Here is a 21806-nt window from a genome sequence, read left to right on the forward strand (position 1 = left end):
AACAGATGAATGGATAAAATGTGGTACATAGACACAATGCAGTACTATTCAGCCATAAAAAAGAATGAGATCTAGTCATTTGCAACTACATGGATGGAACCGGAGGTAATTATGTTAAATGAAATAAGCCAGGTACAGAAAAATAAACTTCACGTGTTGTAACTTATTTGTAGGAGCTAAAAATTAACACAATTGAACTCATGGAGATAGATAATAGAAGGATGATTACCAGAGGCTAAGAAGGGCATTGGGGGAGGTGGGATGAGGGAAGTAGGGAGGGTTAATGAGTGCAAAAAAATTTTTTTTAAAAATGAATAAGACCTGGTGACAACAGTCCAGAAAAAAAATTTTTTTTTTTTTTTAGATGAAGTTTCACTCTTGTCACCCAGGCTGGAGTGCAACGGCATGACCTCAGCTCACTGCAAACTCTGTCTCCTGGGTTCAAGCAATTCTCCTGCCTCAGCCTCCCAAGTAGCTGGGATTATCAGCACCCGCCACCATGCCTGGCTAATTGTTGTAATTTTAGTAGAGATAGGATTTCGCCATGTTGGTCCGGCTGGTCTCGAACTCCTGACCTCAGGTAATCTGCCCACCTCTGCCTCCCAAAGTGCTAGGACTGCAGACGTGAGACACAGTGCCCTGGCCTCAAAAATAATTTAACTGTACATTTAAAAATAACTAAAAGAGTATAATTGGATTGTTTGTAACACAAAGAATAAATGCTTGAGGTGATGGATACCCCATTTAGCCTGATATGATTATTACACATTGCATGCTTGTATCAACTTGTGTAAAATCAACTCATGTAACCCATAAATACATACACCTACTATGTACCCACAAAAATTAATATATATATATATATATATATATTTGAGACAGAGTCTTGCTCTATCGCCAAGGCTGAAGTGCAATGGCACAATCTCAGCTCACTGCAACCTCAGCCTCTTGGGTTCAAGCGATTCTCCTGCCTCAGCCTTCCGAGTAGCTAGGATTACAGGCACGCACCACCACACCCGGCTAATTTTTGTATTTTTAGTAGATACAGGGTTGGCCAGGCTGGTCTCAAACTCCCAACCTCAGGTGATCTGCCAGCCTCGGCCTCCCAAAATGCTGGGATTACAAGTGTGAGCCACTGCACCCGACCAAAAATAAGAAGTTTTAAAAAGTTGACTGTGTCAGTAGGAAGAGTGTCCTAAGCTTTCTTATTTTCTTTGCCTGGAATGCTGATGAACATCTACCATTCTGATGACAAGAGTCCATCTTTCTTAGCGTTGTGACTTTCTGGATAACCTCAGGCCGACAAACCGCAGAAGCTGTGGAGGGCAGAGGAGCCAAACTGGGCAACAGGGCCCGCCTATCATCTCAGCCTGGAACCCAGCTGGAGACAGAAGTGGATGAGGTGTAGGAGTTGTGTTTTCTCCCTCTCTTGCTCTGCTACATACATTTCTCCTCCTAATTTCCCTCCAGTCAGCACCACTGAGGAGCCAAGAGTCTTCCTGATGGGGAACTCTGTTACCCCCATTCCACCCAGAGCCCTGAGATGGGCGGGACGTGCGCGGGCGGCCCCAGCTGAGTGGGTATTGCGGGATATGCGTGGGCGGCCCCTGCTGAGTCGGTATTAGAGGATATGCGTGTGCGGCCCCCGCGCAGTGGGTATTGAGAGATATGCGTGGGCGGCCCTCGCGGAGTGGGTATGGCGGGATATGTGCGGGCGGCCTGTGCTGAGTGGGTGTTGAGGGATATGCGTGGGCGGCCCCTTCTGAGTGGGTATTGTGGGATATGCGCGGGCGGCCCGTGCTGAGTGGGTATTGGGGGATGTGCGTGGGCGGCCCCTTCTGAGTGGGTATTGCGAGATATGCGTGTGCGGCCCCCGCTGAGTGGGTATTGGGGGATATGCGCGGGCGGCCCCCGCTGAGTGGGTATTGCGGGATGTGTGCGGGCGGCCCCTGCTGAGTGGGTATTGGGGGATGTGCGTGGGCGGCCCCTTCTGAGTGGGTATTGCGAGATATGCGTGTGCGGCCCCCGCTGAGTGGGTATTGCGGGATGTGCGTGGGCGGCCCCCGCTGAGTGGGTATTGCGGGATGTGCGCGGGCGGCCCGTGCTGAGTGGGTATTGCAAATGTATTGCAGGCGAATGCAAGTGTTGGGTCTCTGTCTGTAAGAAGGGGCTAAGTGGGGAGACTCCAGGTGGGTGACTGGATTATAACTGATTTCTTGGCTTGACCGGGAAGAGTATCTGGTGTCAGACCTGGTGTCCTCTACATTGGGGGTAGGTAGTACTTGAATAACAAGGCACCGAGGCACAAGGGAACTCCCTTCCTTTATTAAAATAAAATGGGAAGGTTTGATTTCTTGCCAGGAGACAGAATTGACCAAGACTCTCAAGGGGGAGGGACAGCTGTACCAGAGGCTCCTGTCCTGAGTCCCAGGCTTTTCTTTGCCCTTGGTTAGAATGGCCTCTCTGGGATCACCAACACCATGCAGGCCCCAGGGGGTGCTGCTTCCTCCCCTCTCCATGTTCTGGTCCCAAGGAAGAGCAAAATCATTTTCTTGCCCTGTTTCTCCCGTGAAAGCTGGCTAGAAGATTTACAGATACTTTATGAAAAGACTAAAGAATAAGGGGGAAGTAAAATGAACAGAAAAAGCCCAAAGATGGCCCTACTTCCAGAATTCTTCCTATCATGCCAGCTCTACAAGGCCAGGGGTACTGTCTTACTCACCTTTCATCTGTACCTCCTAGCACAGGGCACAGAACTTGGTCAGTGTTTGCTGGCTCAAACTGAATAGGTTCTTAGTCCCCAAGACAGGCGACTTAGTAGACAGGCCATTTTCATGTGTGCTTTGCTGGGACTACCTCTGTCCTGTTTTCAGGAAACAAGGCCCATTCCGGCCAGCACTTGTCCACCTCTCCGGCCTCATCCCTCTCCACCCCTGTGCATCTTCCTCCAGCCCTGTGGCTTCCCCCACAATGCCCTGCACACACCCTGCTGTCTCTCACCTTCGTCTTTAGCTGTTTTCCCTGCCCCATGTGGGTCCCATCCGACTCCCACCTCTGGCTCACCTCCCCCACCCCAGGTTTCCCCCTGTCACTTGCTGATCATTCTTCAGAATTCATCCCAGCATTGTCTTCTCTGCAGAACTTTCCCTGACACCACCCCCCACCCACGACCCTTCACCCAGATTTAAGTGACTGTGCTCCATGTCCTTCTGGTATCCACACCTGTATCATGCCATTTTCGCACTGCTATAAAGAAGTAGCTGAGACTGGGTAAGTTATAAGAAGAGACTTAATTGGCCCAGGGTTCTGCGGGCTGTGCAGGAAGCATAAGACTGGCGTCTGCTTCCAGGGAGGCCTCAGGAAACTTCCGATCATGGCAGAAGGCAAAGGGGGAGCAGGCGCCTCACATGGTGAGAATGAGACCACGAGCCAACGAGTGTGCAGGGAGATGCCACAGGCTTTCAAATGACCAGATCTCATGAGAACTCGCTCATTTCGAGCACAGCACCAAGGGCATGATGCTAAACCATTCAAGAGAAATCCACCCCTGTGACCCAGTCATCTCCCACCAGGCCCCACCTCCAACACTGGGGATTACAGTTCAACATGAGACTTGGAGGGGACCATATGCACACCATACCGACACCCCGCTGTCAAAGCACTGACCATCACGTGCCTAGTGGTCCCAGCTAGGCCGGGCGCCTGCTCACACGGACCAAGTCTTCATCAACTGTGCATCCCGTGTTTGGGGAGTGTTCTAGTCTCAATAAATGTTTAGCGAACTTACCAAGTGATTAAACTGGAGGCAGGAGGAGAGGATGAAGGGAAGATGAAAAAGGGGTGAAGGTAATATTGTTGTGTTGTGTTTTTTATTTTTATTTTGAGACAGAGTCTCACTCTGTTGCCCAGGCAGGAGTGCAGTGGCGCGATCTCAGCTCACTGCAACCTCCGCTTCCTGGGTTCAAGGGATTCTCCTGTCTCAGCCTCCCGAGTAGCTGGGATTACAGGTACGCAACACCACACCAGGCTAATTTTTTTAATTTTATTTTTAGTAGAGACAGAGTTTCACCATGTTGGCTGGGTTGGTCTTGAACTCCTGACCTCAGGGGATTCACTGGCCTTGGCCTCCCAAAGTGCTGGCATTACGGTGTGAGCCACGGCACCTGGCCGGTAGTATTGTTTATATGAGGGAAGCAACATGCAATGACATCAAAGTGGATGGTGCTGACCTCTCCTTTTTTTAAATCATCATATCTCCTTTTTGGTCCTGTACACTCTTTAATTCTTGCAGAGATGCACTTCTCATGGTGTTGTCTAAATTCCTGAGAAGATAGATCAGTCCCAAGCAGCATCCCCAACTCCTGCTCAGGCCAATCACCTGCATGGGACCCTGTGACTGCTACAATTTATGCCCTACTGAGTCAGAGCAGGGAGAGGGGTTGAGGGCTGTGAAGCTGGGAGATCCCTGAAGAAGGGTTCAGCTGGCAGGACAGACATGTGAGGAATTAGGAATGCTTTCCTGCTGTCGTTCTTTCTTTTCCCTGCTACAATCTGATTTCTACCATGATATAACACAAAATCCAGTCCTGTCATACAGGCAAGCAGGATTATGATCTGTTTCTGTCTCTCTCTCTCTCCCTTCCTTTTCCTCTCCCCCTCACCCCACATACACCTACATACACACTGTGGAAGTGAGAATAAAAACTTAGAGCTGAATCTCTAAATTTAACACTTTATTTGGGAAGAAAGAATTACAATTCAGGGCATACAGGCAGACTAAGTGGTTTTTGGTATGGCTAAAGAATAAAGAGAAGGGGGATTTTATGAGAAAAAAAAAGGGAGGGGAATGTTCTGTGTGGTCCTGGAGAAAGTTCTTTGGTTTTAGCAAAGCTCTGGGGGCTGGCCAACTCCATATGGTGGGTGACCATGGTGGCCAAGATTAGTCCTAGAGTTGTAGCTGCTGAGGCCACATTTAAAACTGGTCTCAGGGCCGGGCGCAGTGGCTCACGCCTGTAATCCCAGCACTTTGGGAGGACCGAGATGGGCGGATCACGAGGTCAGGAGATCGAGACCATCCTGGCTAACACGGTGAAACCCCGTCTCTACTAAAATACAAAAAAATTAGCCGGGTGTGGTGGTGGGCGCCTGTAGTCCCAGCTACTCCGGAGGCTGAGGCAGAATGGCATGAACCCGGGAGGCAGAGTTTGCAGTGAGCCAAGATCACGCCACTGCACTCCAGCCTGGGCGACAGAGTGAGACTCCGTCTCAAAAAACAAAACAAAACAAAAAACAAACAAACAAAAAACTAGTCTCAAGCTACAGTAGGCAGTTTCAGCCACCAGACTTGCAGAGAATTTTATTTATAGAGCAATGTCACATGTCCTGAGTGCACGTTCCCCCAGCCCTCCACTCTATTTTGGTTGGGTGGACAAGAATGACACAGCTTGTGTGATCAATTTCCACAAGAGAGTATGTTTATGAAGAAGTTACTTTTAGACTGATAGTCCTACTTTCAAAGTCACTGTCTGCATTATTATTTTTTAACTTGTTACTAATTTTCTCCCACATCACCTTGAAGAAAACTGTAAAATTTGAAACCACGTTTTTAAACTTTAAGACTTAATATCTGGCCGGGTGTGGTGGCTCATGCCTATAATCCCAAAACTTTGGGTGGCTGAGGCTGGTGGATCACTTGAGGTCAGGAATTTGAGACCAGCCTGGCTAACATGGTGAAACCCCATTTCCACCAGAAAAAAATAATAAATACAAAAATCATACAAAAAATTAGCCAGGTGTGTTGGTGCGGGCCGTAATCCCAGCTACTCCAGAGGCTGAAGTAGGAGAATTGCTTGAACCCGGGAGGTGGAGGTTGCAGTGAGCCGCGATCATGCCACTGTACTCCAGCCTGGGTGACAGTGAGAACCTGTCTCAAAAAACAACAAAAAAGCAAAACAAAACACCACCACCAACAACAAACTTAATACTGAGCTAAAAAGGGTAAAAGCTTTGGGAAGGGATCTGGTTACTGTGTTTCCTGGAATACAACTCTGTTCTATTTGCAAATCCCTTTCCTTTCCCTATATTCTTTTTTTTTTTTTTTTTTGAGACGGAGTCTCGCTCTGTCGCCCAGGCTGGAGTGCAGTGGCCGGATCTCAGCTCACTGCAAGCTCCGCCTCCCGGGTTTACACCATTCTCCTGCCTCAGCCTCCTGAGTAGCTGGGACTACAGGCACCCGCCACCTCGGCAGGCTAGTTTTTTGTATTTTTTTAGTAGAGACGGGGTTTCACGGTGTTAGCCAGGTCGGTCTCGATCTCCTGATCTCGTGATCCGCCCGTCTCGGCCTCCCAAAGTGCTGGGATTACAGGCTTGAGCCACCGCGCCCTGCTTTCCTTTCCCTATATTCTTAATTTCTTATAGGCTGAAACTGCAAGCCAAGAGCACAATAAAGTTTGAAGAGCTAGTCTATGCAGCAGTTTGGGAAGAGGAACCGATTCCCTCGGAATTCTTGCTTGGTTTGACCCCTTTAACAGAAGGCGGGGGCACTGATGGCAGCCTCGCAGACCCATGGAAACCTCAACGGGGAAGCCCAAACAAGGGAGACACCGCTCTGCTTTTCACCTGACGAGTAAATCACTGCATGTCTTTTTCAAAAAAAGGAATTGCAAGCTGATTCTGAATGTCCAGCAGCTTCTGTTGGAACTCAGAGGGCTAAATGTCTTTCACAGAGGGCTTTTGTCTCAGACAGAGTTAGAGGCGTGACTTACTGGTTATTTCCCCTCTGCCTTCATGCTGATAACTCAAATAATAAAATTCTAACAATCAAAACGAACATGTTTTATTAGCAAAAGAAAAAGCCACTGGGAGTCCATATACTGTATAGATATATCTATAGTGAAACATATTTCACATTTTAGCCAATCCATTGTTCTTTTTATTGAAAACAGATTCCTGGATCTCATACCATGGAATAGGTCAGTAGATGAAAGAATGATATTGAGGCTAGGATTTTAAAAAACACCTCTCCAAGCCTTGATTAAGAAAGAGGGAGATTCAGCGGAAGGGGAAAGTAACTAAGAACATTAGTTATTAATTGCAAGCATAACAGGCTGGGCGTGGTGGCTCACGCCTGTAATCTCAGCACTTTGGGAGGCTGAGGCAGGCAGGTCACCAGAGGTCAGGACTTTGAGACCAGCCTGGTCAACATGGTGAAACCCTGTCTCTACCAAAAATACAAAAATTAGCCGGGCGTGGTGGCACATGTCTATAATCCCAGTTATTCGGGAGGCTGAGGCATGAGAATTGCTTAAACCCGGGAGGCGGAGGTTGCGGTGAGCCGAGATCACGCCACTGCACTCCAGCCTGGCGACAGTGAGACTTCGTTTCAAAAAACAAAACAAAAACAAAAAAAAAAAACAAAAATTACAAAGGTGTCTGGGCCTGACTCAGAGAATCAGCCTGTGAAGTCACACAGCCCAGAGGGCCAGGACCTGTCCCTGTAATTTCCTACTGAGGGCAAAGCATGAGCAGTTGATGTATTTCACCATAATTACGCATCCAAGAGTATATGTGGTGAGCGTATAATGAGAATATTTTTTTCAAATCCAAACTCAGGACACATAGTCTGACAAAGGACTTCTACGAAGTGTTCATTTTAAACATAATAAAACAGACAAATCCATTATGTGTGTGTGTGTGTGTATCCGTATACATGTACATAAATCAGTATATTTCATACTGCATACCATTGCCAAGTGTTTGGTAGAACTTGGGAAAACTTCTGAGGCTGCATCTGGGCTCGACAAGAAGAAAGCTGTGTTGAATGGTGTTGTCTGATAGGCACCCAGGAGGAGAAACTGGCAGCCCACATAGCTCACGTGTGCCATCGCTAGACAATGAACTTGTCAGTGTCATAAAACTTACATATTAAACCACGCGTATCATTTCCATTAGTGGTATGGTGAGAAGAGAATAGGTGTTCTCAACAGAGATGCAACTCTTAAAAAATTGGGAGTAGAAGATCAGAATGAATCATCAAAAAATGCAGAGGTTTCAGGTAAAAACTAAACAGATGAGGCAAGCTACACGTGTTTATTCTTTGACATTATGAAGTATGTGTACATCATAAAAAAAAAATCACCTTTCTTAATCAAGTCAGAATTTTCAAGGTGAACACTGAAAAGAGAATCTCCCAGGTGAGACCGAGAAGCCAGGCTGAGAAGTTCTCCCTCTGTGCCCCCGAGAGTCACTTCTGCTTTGACTTCTCATCAACGCTTGCGGCCACCTCCACACCCTACCATGGGGAGGCTCCCCCATCTGTGGCCTAAGGGCCCTCCTAGGAGACTCCAAGGCACAGCTGAGACAAAGCTGAGGGTTCAAAAATACCTTACCAAAGGCTGATGGATTACAAAGAGGAAATAAAAAGCTAGACCATAATTTGAGGATGCCTAAAATTATGTGAACCCCTAGATGTTCATGGACTCCAGGTTAAAAAATTCTGACATGTATAGGTATATTTTAGATTTTTATGTAAAGTGATTTAAATCTTTATTTCCCAAAGTAAAATAATGCTTTCTGCAAAGGGTCAAACCTACTTTTTGCCAAAAAATTACCTTTTTATATAATTTTAAATTTAGTAAATAATTGATCTTCTCCCTCTTCAGTTATATCTAGAGACCATTTCAAAAAAAAAAAAAAAAATCAAGAACAGAGGAACAAGAAGAGCTACTTGATGTAAATAAGTGACTGAAAGACAAGTTTGGAGAAGAATTTAGGAATATGAGAGAACTTGAAAAAAACATGATCCAGAAAAAAGAGGCAAAAAGTAAATATTTTAAGAATTATACTCGGCCCACATTTGATTGTTTTACATTTGAGGATTTTTCAGATTAAAAAAATACATATTTATTATGGATAAATTGGAACCTATAGAAAAATATAATCAAGAAAATGTAAATCACCTAATAATTTCATCACTCTGATCATCACTATTATTATGTTGGTATATATCTATCTAGTTTAACAAATTTTTAAATGTAAATAAAACAAAATTTGCGATCATCCTCAATCATTATTATTTTGTGAATGTCATTATCATGTTGTGAACATTTCAACAAATCATTAATTAGAGTTTGGCATGAATTTTAATATGCACCTAAGAGTTTATCAAATGGATATATTATAATTTAACAATTCCCCCAAACTGGTAAATTATTACCAGTTATTCACTATTGTATTTACTATATTTAAGACTATAATGGATATACATAAATATTTATTCATTTATTTCCTACAGGCAAAACATAATTGTGAATATCTTTAGGAATATTTTTAAAACTGCTCTCCAGAAACTTACACCAATTTACCTTATTACTAACAGTATATATGCACACCAGCGTTAGCTTTCACCCTGGTCTACACTGGGTGTATTAGACGGAGTCTCGCTCTGCCGCCCAGGCTGGAGTGCAGTGGCCGGATCTCAGCTCACTGCAAGCTCCACCTCCCGGGTTCCCGCCATTCTCCTGCCTCAGCCTCCCGAGTAGCTGGGACTACAGGCGCCGCCACCTCGCCGGGCTAATTTTTGGTATTTTTTAGTAGAGATGGGGTTTCATCGTGTTAGCCAGGATGGTCTCGATCTCCTGACCTCGTGATCTGCCTGTCTCGGCCTCCCACAGTGCTGGGATCACAGGCGTGACCCACGGTCCCCTGGCCCTTATCTAGTAAGATTTCTTAGAACAAATAGACATCTATTGGCTCACAGTTCTGGAGGCTGAGAAGTCCAGTGTCAAGGAACCAGCATCTGGCAAGGGACTTCTTGCTGCGTCATAACATGGCTGAAGGGGGGAAGGGACGAGAGAGAGAGAGAGAGAGAGATTGTAAGAGGGGGCAAACCCATTCCCATGGTAATGAACCCATTCCCACGATGACAGCTTTAATAACCTAACTACCTTTTAGAGTTCCCACTTCTCAATACCATCACAATGACACATTTCACCATGAGTTTTGAAGGGGACATTTGTTAAACAACAGTATAATATTTATTGAGCATTTGCTATGAGCCAGGTACTGAGTTAAGCATTTTGTATGCATTTTCTAATGTAATCTTCCCCATGATCCAGTAAGGTAGGCACTATCATTAACACCATTTTACACATGAGGAAACTGAGGCACAGGATTAACGTTATCAAATGTATTTATAATTGGTGAGGGAGCTCCACAGTCTGTACTCTTAACCATTATCTTATACGCGTCTTATGCTCATGTGTGTATTTGTACTTTTACACATGTATATGTGCATAAACAATATAGACAATTGTGTTTTAAAACTACATATAAATGATATCACGTTGTACAAATATTTTGCAATTTTCTTCACTGAACATTGGTTTTGAGATTTATCCATGTTGATATATGCAGATACATTTGGTCATTCATTTTAACTGTCTTGTAGAATTCCATTGTGTGAATGAACCACAGTTTACCCATTTTCCACTGAGGGGAGGTTAGTTTCATTTTTTTCACGGTTAGATAAAATGCTTCACTGAAGAGCTTTCCATATGTCTTTTGGGGCACATTTGCATGACTTTCTCTAGAATAGATAACTCAAATGGATTTTTTGGCTACTGGGGCTTGTGCCTCTCCAAAATGAATGTGCCCATTTATTTACCAGCAATGTGTAAAAATTTCCATATTGTATGTCTCTGACATAGTTTGAATCTGTGTCCCCGCCCAAACCTCATGTCAAATTGTAATCCCCAATGTTGGAGGAAGGACCTGGTGGGAGGTGATTGGATCATGGGGGCAGTTTAGCACCATCCTGCCTTGGAACTGTTGTCGAGATAGTGAGTTCTCCCGAGATCTGGTTGTTTAAAAGTGTGTGGCCCCTTCCTCCTCTCCTCTTCCTCCTGATCTGGCCATGTAAGATACTCTTGCTGCCTCTCCGCCTTCTGCCATGATTGTAAGTCTCCTGAGGCCTTCCCAGAAGCCAAGCAGAAGCTGCCAGGCTTCTCCTGTACAGCCTGTGGAACAGGTGAGCCAATACCTCTTTTCTTTGTAAATTACCCAGTCTCCGGTATTTCTTTATAGCAGTATGAGAATGGACTAATAAAATCTCTGGCTGTATTAGTTTGCTAGGGCTGTCAAAACGAAGTATCACTGGCTGGGTGGCTTAAACAGCAGAAATGTATTTGCCGCAATTCTGGAGGCTGCAAGTCAAGGAAAGATCAAGGTGTCACTGGAGTTGGTTTTCTTCTGCGGCCTCTCTCCTTGGCTTGCAGGTGTCCATCTTCTTGTGTCTTCACATGGTCTTCCTTCTCTGTGTATTGTGTCTTAATTTCTTCTTCTTATAAAAACACTAGTCAGATTAGATTAGAACCCCTCCCCAATAACCATATTTTATTTCACATTAATTAACTCTATCCAGAATGTATTTATTTGTAGAGACAAGGTCTCACTATGTTGTCCAGGCTGGTCTTGACCTCCTGGCCTCAAGCAATCCTCCTACCTCAGTCTCCCAAAGTGCTAGGATTACAGGCATGAGCCACCATGCCCGGCCTTAATTATCTCTTCAAAGACTCTATGTTCAAATACAGTTACATTCTGAGGTGCTGGGGGCTAGAACTTCAACATATGAATGTTGAGGGAATACAATTTATCCCACTCACACTTGTCAGCACTTGGGCTTATCAGTCTTAATAATTTGTATCTGTGAAAGTTGACAGAATCAACATTGGAGTCACTCGTGTTAAAAATCCTGACAAATAGGGCTGGGGAAGGCCGTGAAAGGGAGGTCACAAGTGCCTGGCAACAGGATCTATCATCAAAGACTCTGCAAAAACCACAAGCTTGCACAAAGGCCTTTGCAACCTTACACAAAAAAATAACTCTGTGAGGACAACTGCCCATCAACTGCTTGTCCAACTTTGGACTGGTGCCATAATTGCTATTGATCCTGTAGCCAAGGATAATTATCTCAAAACAATTCTGTAATCCCCTCATTTATTCCTTTAGAGACCTTTGTCTTCCTTTACCTTCCTGAATCTGCAGAGCTTACTATGGAGTGTGTACTCCCACTGCAGCGCTCTAGTCCCAAATAAACATCATTTTCCTTTAGAGTCTTCCTCTCTGTTATTTAGGTTGTAAATGGTATTGGGTTATTTATTTTTTTACTTTTTTTGAGATGGAGTTTCACTCTTGTTGCCCAGGCAACAAGTGCAATGGTGCAACCTTGGCTCATCCCAACCTCCGCCTCCTGGGTTCAAGCGATTCTCCTGCCTTAGTCTCCCAAGTAGCTGGGGTATTACAGGCATGTGCCACAATGCCCGGCTATTTTTTTTTTTTTTTTAAGTACAGATGGGGTTTCACCATGTTGGCCAGGCTGGAACTCCTGACCTCAGATGATCCGCCCGCCTCGGCCTCCAAAAGCACTGAGATTATAGGCATGAGCCACTGTGCCCCGCCTATTGGGTCATTTAACCATGTATTGACAAGTCTATTTTCCCTACTGGATAACAGTCCTTTGAAGGTAGAGCTATTTTCTTATTGATCTTTTTAACTCCACTGGATAATACATAGTTAGCACATAGTAAATACTTACCATTAGAATTAGATTTTCAAACCAATGCGAAGGCAAAAAGAAGAGTAAGTAAGCTCTGTAGGATTTGCTTGGTTAGAATTCTTATTACCTAAATATTTTCTTTGGATTGCTTTTATTAATTTCAAAGTTCACAGGTGATGTGGTTTGGCTGTGTTCCCACCCAAATCTCATCTTCAAGCAATTCTCCTGCCTCAGCCTCCCAAGTTGCTGGGACTACAGGCACGTGCCACCACACCGGCTAATTTTTGTATGTTTAGTAGAGATGGAATTTCACCATGTTGGCCAGGCTGGTCTTGAGGTCTGGAACTCCTGACTTCAGGTGATCCGCCGGCCTCAGCCTCCCAAAGTGCTGGGATTACAGGCATGAGCCACTGCTTCCAGTCCTTCTGTCTTTTATGGGAGTCTCTGAAAAGCATTTCTCTGATTTTGTAAATCCCAGTATATCTAGGCAGGGTGGAGGCATAGAGCGAGCAAAATACAAATGTAACCTGATTTGCTTTGATTTTTAGTTATGTTAAAGACATGAATCAGTTGGGTAAAATAAAGATTGGAAATAAACCTCTATATTAAGTTATCTATTTAGAAAAGATACATGACCTAAGTGTTAAGCACGTGTTTCTACATATTTTGGTCATTTTATGAATGGCATAATTTTATAAAATTTTAAATTAATTCCAGTCTTAAATAGACAAGTTCTAAAGAGAAAACAAAATAACCTTTCATTGAAAAATGTCCCTGCTATCTTCCTCTTTCTGGATGTTCTAGCAGGGAGTGAGCCCTCCCTCTTTGGAACTGTTGTAGCACTTGGTGTGGAACGGTTACCTGTACAAATAGTTATAACAACTACTAACATGGAGTTTTCACTCTCCAATTATAACGTAAGCCCCAGGAAGTCAGTCACTATGAGTTTATAGCCCTGTTGTGCTTTATACATACATAGTAGTTACCTAAAATTATGCTAATAAATTCTCCATATTCTTCTCCATCCTGAGATTCTTCACAAGAAGGAAAAAAATTAAAAACCCAAACCTGCTGGGCATAGTGGCACACACCAGAAGTCCCAGCTACTTAGGAGGCTGAGCCTGGGGGATCGCTTGAGCCCAGGAGTTTGAGACGAACCTGGGTAACATAGGGAGACCCTGTGTCCAAAAAAACAAAATAAAACCACCTCCCACTCCCCAAACTTTGTCAAGTAGCAATGGCTGTTTGCTCTCTCTCTCTGTGGTTGAAAAAAAGGATTTTCTTTCAGTCCTGAAGAAGTTGGCCTGGCAGCTGAGAGAATATTTTGATGATTTCCTGAAGAGAGGAAACCTTATAAACACTTTCAACTGGCATTAGTTATTTGGATTTCCTGAGAAATTCCAGGGTCACGGTAATGACGAGGATCGTGCACAATATCCTCTCAATGCCCATGCACAGGTTGTACTGCCTGCCCCTCTAGACTGGGAATGCCGTTCTTCTAATCCACCGAGTCTTACCAGACCCAGTGAGAAACTTTCAGGGAGGCTCAGCCCCTTAGATTCTTTGCCTGTGTGGTGCTGTCTTCCTGGAGACCCTGTGCTGACGGACAAGGGGTGTCCTGGTCCACGGATGGTCCATGAGAAGTCAACCTCTAGGAGCAAAAGCGCTACAGGAATGAAATTACTCCATTTGTTACCAAAATTATTGGTATTATTGTTAAAATTCCTTTTTTTTTTTTTGGACAGAGTCTGGCTTGGCTGCCCAGGCTGGAGTGCAGTGGCAATATTGGCTCATTGCAACCTCCAGTTTCCAGGTTCAAGCGATTCTCCTGCCTCAGCCTCCTGAGTAGGTAGGATTACAGATGTGCGCCACCAGACCTGGCTAATTTTTATATTTGTAGTAGAGATGGGGGTTTTGCCATTTTGGCCAGGCTGGTCTCAGACTCCTGGCCTCAGGTGATCTGCCCACCTCAGCCTCCCAAAGTCCTGGGATTACAGGCATGAGCCACCAGGCCTGACCTGAAATTACTTTCATGTAAGAACCAGTCTGCTTTCCCTAGCTGAGGAGGTTACTGCTGTGTGTAGGAGAAGAGGTACTGATTCAGTATGACTCATTTCCCCTGGACAGCTCCTTCGTTTTCCCCAGTGCCACACTGTATTTTTAGCTTTGGCCTTCTACAGCACTTGACCTTTTGCCTGGATAGAACAATGTGCTATGTAGTGCAAACCCACAGCCTTCCCTGCCCCATGCAACATAGGGGATGAATATATTAGATTATGGCTTCTTTGGAAGATCTGCAATTTAGGTAGGACAAAGTAAAACTGCTCACACACACACACACATACACACAACCCCTTTGGTAACATTGCCGCCACCTCTTCTGCCATCTGATGCAAGAGATTAGTATAATCTTAATATTTATGAAAATATTTATAAAATATAGACAAGAATCCTTGCACCAAAATATTAATTCTACTCATTCTAGAATAAGAAACAGAAACAACCTTTAAAAATAGAAGGTTGTTAAATAAATCATGGATTATCCATACAATGAAATGCCAAGCAGGTATTAAAAATGATTACAATGAAATTTTAATGAAATGGGAAACCCTAAATACGAAATATTAGGTAAAAAGTCTTAAGCCAAAAACTATAAATACAACATTATTAACAACAGGCTATGCCTGTGCTTGTCTCACTGTGCTCCCTGCCACAGCATCAGCCAGCAGCAAGCCCCTTCGATCCGTCCTCCACATTGAAGCCAGAGAGGCCTTTCCACATCAAGTCTAGTCTTGTCCACTCTACACTCAGGCTCTCCAGTGACTCTCCTACTGATGTTCAGACTCATTGACATGGGTTGCAGGGTAGCAGAGGGCTCTGAAACCCATGTCAAGGAGCCTACCCTCAGGAAGATGTTCAGGCTCACTGACATGGGTTCCAGAGTCCTCTGCTACCCTGGTCCTGGAGCCACCTCAGCATATGTGGATGTCCTATTGCCCCATCTTAAGCAGCTTTATATTGCCTAGACTTTTGCACATGTGCTGAACAGAAAGTCCATGCCTTGTTTTTGTCTTGATATCTTCTTCTCAGCTGGTCCGAGTGCAGTCACAACCAGTTACAGATTTCTTTGTTACTTCTCCACTCCCACGGCTTCACCTGACTAGCCTTAAAAAAAAGACATCTTCTCATCCTTCGAATCTCAGATTAGCCCTCATTTCCTCAGGAAAGCTTTCCCTCCTCTCCACCAGGATCTCCTCGCCCCTTCTCCATGCTTTTTATTCCTCTCTGCGTGTCCCCTTACGGTAGAACCTATTGTCTACTTTTTTTTTCTTTTCTTTTCTTTTTTTTTTTGGAGACGGAGTCTCACTCTGTCACCCAGGCTGGAGTGCAGTAGCGCCATCTTGGCTCACTGCAACCTCCGCCTCCCAGGTTCAAGCGATTCTCCTGTCTCAGTCTCCTGAGTAGCTGGGACTACAGGCACGCACCACCATGCCTGACTAATTTTTGTATTTTTAGTAGAGACGGGGTTTCACTATGTTGGTCAGGGTGGTCTCGAGCTCTGGACCTCGTGATCCACTTGCCTTGGCCTCCCAAAGTGCTGGGATTACAGGCATGAGCCACTGCACCCAGCCAAACCTACTGCCTTTTAAAGTAGCCGCTGATTTCCTTACGAATGAAAGCCTGTCATGTTCATTATTTGCTGCCAGGAAACAGTGCCACAGGGTCGGCACTCATTAAATGTTGAAAAATCAATAGTGATAAGCTCCCATTGGTTAATAGAAATTTTCTCTCTGAGGTATTCAATTTTGAGTGGTTTAAAATGTTTTTTTATTCTCATACTTTTTTTTTTAAATTGTGGTTAAAAAAAAAAAAGCTGACATTAAATTTTACCACCTCCCTGTGTGCGGTGACTCACGCCCATAATCCTAGCACTTTGGGAGGCCGAGGTGGGCAGATTGCCTGAACTCAGGAGTTCAAGACCATCCTGGCAACATGGCAGAACCCTGTCTCTACTAAAAACACAAAAAATTAGCATGGTGGTGTGTGCCTATAATACCAGCTACTCGGGAGGAGTACATGTGTCTCGTGTGTCAGGAGACACACAAGAATTGCTTGAACCTGGGAAGCGGAGGTTGCAGCAAGCCAAGATTGTGCCACTGCACTCCAGCCTGAGACTCCATCTAAAAAAAAGTAAAAGAATAAATAAATGTTGTTTGGACGAACGGAGGCAGGATGGTGCACTTCCGGATTTTTCATCACCAACTTTTCCCGTGCGCGCGAAAATGCAGCCGTCGCCTGGGAAGGTGCAGACCAACCGGGCATGCGCCAGGTGACGTCAATCCGAAGAGACCAAGATTTACCTGGTCGCACCAACGGACCGCCTCCCGACACGCCCGTGTCCCGCCTATTGCCCTCCCACTCCTAGAAAAGCCGCTCCCGGCAGACGCCCTGCGCGGACTTCCCAGCCCCCAGTCGGGACTGTATCAGGAACTCCGCCCGAGAGCTCACCGCTCACCGGGCGACTCTCTTGGCCCCCTTTGCCGGAGGCCGACAGACCTCTCCCTACCCACCTTCTTCCCTGAAGCTAGGTGACCAAAAATAAATTTGCAGTTTTGCTCCTACCCTTGCCTACTCGCTGGTTCTTTTGTGCCCGCTCTGGTGGTCTTAGAAAAACAAATCAAATGTTACCACCTTAACCATTTTTTAAGTGTACAGGTCAGTAGTGTGAGGTGTATTCACACTGTTGTGCAACAGATCTGCAGAACTTTTTCATCTGGAAAAACTGAAACTTTCATAAACCAAAAATAAAATTCTAAGTTTCCCCAAGTGACTGAATGGACCCTCTCTGAGCCAATGGGGCTCCAGAAAAACCTGAAAAACTGAATTCCCGGCCATCATGGGAAGGGAGATGGGGCACACCTACCCCTTCCGGTTGGAGTTTTGGCACAACTGACCAGCATTAACATTAAAACAGACATGTTAAGCCTGACAAAACAGACTCTTTGTGGCAATAAGACACAAAATTCCAACCTGACTCTGGTATAGCATCATATGACAGACAGCAGACCTTGAGGAAAATAAAATTATTTTACCCCAAAATATACTTCTTTGACATATTTTGAAATGGTCCTGCAAAGTCTTCTGTGGGGAAGTTTGCACCTGTAGAGAATTTCCATCAATGCAGCCAGGCCTTTCCTGGATCTAGGAGAGGTTAACTAGGAGTCTGACACCTGTTTTCCTTTCTTTTCTTTTCTTTTCTTTTTTTTGGAGACAAACTCTTGCCCCGTCACCTAGGCTGGAGTGTAGTGGCATGATCTTGGCTCACTGCAACCTACACCTCCTGAGTTCAAGCAATTCTCCTGCCTCAGCCTCCCAAGTAGCTGGCACTACAGGCAGGTGCCACCACGCCCAGCTAATTTTTGCATTTTTAGTAGGAATGGGGGTTTCACCACTGTTGGCCAGGCTGGTCTCGAACTCCTGACCTCAGGTGATCTGCCTGCCTCAGCCTCACAAAGTGCTAGGATTACAGGTGTGAGTCACTGCACCTGGCCTTGACACCTTTTAAGGTCTGAAAAGAGACATTTGCCACCTATTCTCTCTGAAGGCTGCTACCTGGAGGCTTCATCTACATAATAAAAACCTTGACTTCTACAATCCCCCTTATCTTAACTCAAGCATTTCTTTCTACTGACTTCAAGTCTTTAGACAAAGCTTAATTCTTTCAATGAATTCCCAATCAGAAAATCTTTGAATCTGCCTATGACCTGTAAGCACCCCCACCCATTCCACCTCCCACTTTGAGATGTCCTGACTTTCCAGGCTGAACCAATGTACACCTTACATGCATTGATTTGTAGCTTTGCTTGCAACTTCCGTCACCCTAACATGTATAAAACCAAGCTGTAACCTGACCATCTTGGGCACGCCTTCTCAGAACCTCTTGAGACTGTTCCCTGGGCCATGGCCACTCATGCTGGCTCAGAATTAACCTCTGTAAATGTTTTACAGAGTTTGGTATTTTGTCAACACTCTCCATCCACTAAACACTAATTCCTCCCACCTCTTCCTGGTAACTACTTTCTGTTTCTATAATTTTGACTACTTTAGATACTTCAGAGGAAAGGAATCTTGCAGTATTTATGACTGGCTTATTTCTCTTAGCGTAATGTCTTTGAGAGTCATCTATCTTAAAATATTTGTTTTTGATATGAACTCTCTTACCTCTATAACTAGAAAAGAAGTTTTAATAGAATCGTAGAAGCTAAAAGTGACTCTAGAACTTATTTTGACCTATTTTCCCCACTTCATACTTTACTTTTTCTAGATGATGTAAACAAAAAATAAAATTCTAAGCTCCCCAACTGACTAAATGGGTCCCCTTCTCAGCCAAGGACATTCCAAAGTCAACCCGAAAAACTAGTTCCAGGCATGATGGGAAGGAGGGTTAGATAGGCTCGCCTTATTACACCCTCCTCCCTTTGGAATCTGGGCACAACTGACCAGCATTAACATGAAAACAGAGATCTTAAGACTGACAAAATACTCTTTGGAGCAATAAGATACCGAATTTCAACCTGACTCTAGTGTAGCATCACAGAACAGATAGCAGGCTCCAAAGACATCGAAGTATTTAACTCTGAAATGTATTTCACTGACATATTTTTAAGTGGCTCTGCAAAGCTGTCTCTTACAGGGAAAATCTGCATTCTATAGAGAATCTCCTTTCTTTTTCAGGTCTTTTCCTGATCCAGGAGAGATTAACGGAGTCTGGCACCTTTTTAAGTCTGATGAGAAACATTTACCATCTATTCTCTCCGAAGTCAGCCATCTGGAGGCTTCATCTGCATAAGAACTTTTGTCTCCACAACACCTTATCTTAACCCAGACATTCCTTTCTATTGATTCCAGGTCTTTAGATAATAATTTAACTTTTTTTAACCAATTGCCAATCAAAAAATCTTTGAATCCACCTATGACCTGGAATCTCCTGCTTCAAGCTGTCCAGTCTATTTGGACTGAACCAACGTACATCTTACATGTATTGATTGATGTCTGCCTATAATTTCTGTCCCGCTAACACATATAAAATCCAGATGTCAATCAACCACCTTGGGCACATGTTCTCCGGACCTCTTGGGGCTGTGTCACAGGCCTTGGCCACTCATATTTGGCTCAGAATAAACCTCTTTAAGTATTTTACAGAGTGATTCTTTTTTTTTTTTTTTTGAGACGAAGTCTCGCTCCTGTTCTCCAGGCCAGAGTGCAATGGTGCGATCTCAGCTCACTGCAACCTCTGTCTCCCAGGTTCAAGCAATTCTCCTGCCTCAGCCTCCCGAGTAGCTGGGATTACAGGCACCTGTCACCACACCCAGCTAAATTTTATATCTTTAGTAGAGACGGGGGTTTCAGCATGTTGGCCAGGCTGGTCTTCAACTCCTGACCTCAGGTGATCCGCCCACCTCAGCCTCTCAAAGTGCTGGGATTACAGGTGTGAGCCACCGCTCCCGGCCCAGAGCGACTATTTTCATCGACACTAGATGAGAAATCCAGAGACAGAAAAGAAACTTGCCGAAGGATAAAGATTAAATAATAGTAAAATGGAACCCAAGTCATACATAAATAGGTAATGAAAGTAAATTTTAATCCTTTTACACATTATAGCACTTTTTAGCCTTTTATTTTCTACTCAGTATTGGCTGTTTAAAAATAATTTTGTTCTCCAATATTTCATTTTGTATTTGAAGCAAAATTAATCTGCCTAGAGAACAACAATTCTGTTAAACATTGTGCTTTTTCAATTGTGTTTATAAAATGCATTCCACTGGTGTTCAGATTTGACATTCTGGGCATGGGGCGTCCTGTTGCATTAAGAATAAAAGGCTTCCTCAGGTTTGTGGGAGAATTTGGTTCTTGAGCCACTCAGATCTCACAGGGCTGGAGTCACCAGCAAAATATCACAGAGATATTGTAGTTCAGCTGCTTACAATTATACAACAATATCTCCTCCTGAAAGAGAAAGATCCGGTGAGTGACAGATTGTCAAATACCTACCAAAGAAGACCCTCTTGTTTTCAGGGCCCAAACTAATCAGCTCAACAAATGGGGATTATGAGTCCACCATGGGCCCTGTTGTCATTTAGAGACAAATTTAAGGCACATATTTCTTGAGTTGGTGAAAAAGAAAATGAAATAATCATGCCATTGAGAGCTAAAGGGTCATAGCAGTTATGGAGTAAAACCCCTTCATTTTATTGCATATGAGAAACCGAAGTCCAGAGAGGGACCCGGGGCAAACAGCTAGTCAGTTATGTGCTGGACCTTGAGATTCTTGCTTCTGACTCCCAGGCTCCACACAGTGCCCTAAGGGGTCAAGGAGGATGTGACAGCCCCCTGATTGTATGCAGGCTCGGTGTGAAAAGGGAGACAAAGACTGTCACTCAGCCTGCTTTTCTTAGAATTTCATTCTGCTTTTCTAATTTACTTGTCAGCGTGATTTTCAGTCTTGTCTTAGTATCTGTACTGGTTTTGAATAATGAGGAGAAAACTCTGGAGATTTCCAGCCCGCAGTGATTTAGGTTAGCTTGACAGGGTAGTCCAACATGGATGGATTATCTTTCTTTCTTCCAATAGACAGAAAGAGGAAAGGAAATTGCAAGCCTCAACTGAGACTGGGACCATGATATAGAGTGTGTTTACCTTGGTTTATGTGAAATCATGACTAAAACCTGCTTGGGGAGGATCTTTTGCTTGATGTTTTTGGTTTTGTTTATGACTGGAAGATAGGAATCCTCTCCTATCTAAATGTGAGGTTGCAGCACATTTTGGCAATTTTTCTAACATATACACATTTTGTATGTTAAGATTTGAAGTAGAATAGACTCCCAAACGTTTTACTGTGCATTGCCCTTAGAATACTCTAAAATGCAGTGAAAATAATTTTAGAAATTTTGATTAAATGATAGATTGCTTCACATTTTATATTACTGTATGACTTTATAAGCTTATGTTACTGATATGAAATTTAGTGAATATATGTACAAATAAATAATTGCAATTCTTTGAAATGTAGTCAAAAATTATCACATCATTATGATACTTTGTTGGGTAGGGTTGCAAGAAAAGAAATAATATCCTTTGGACAAAAAAGTACCCCAAGCCAGGTGTGGTGGGGTGTGCCTGTAGTCCAAGCTACTTGCGAGGCTGAGACGGGAAGATCACTTGAAGTCAGGTGTTCAAACTGTGGTGAGCCACG

Source organism: Rhinopithecus roxellana, chromosome 2 (genome assembly GCF_007565055.1).
Source record: "Rhinopithecus roxellana isolate Shanxi Qingling chromosome 2, ASM756505v1, whole genome shotgun sequence".
Taxonomy (NCBI): Eukaryota; Metazoa; Chordata; class Mammalia; order Primates; family Cercopithecidae; genus Rhinopithecus; species Rhinopithecus roxellana.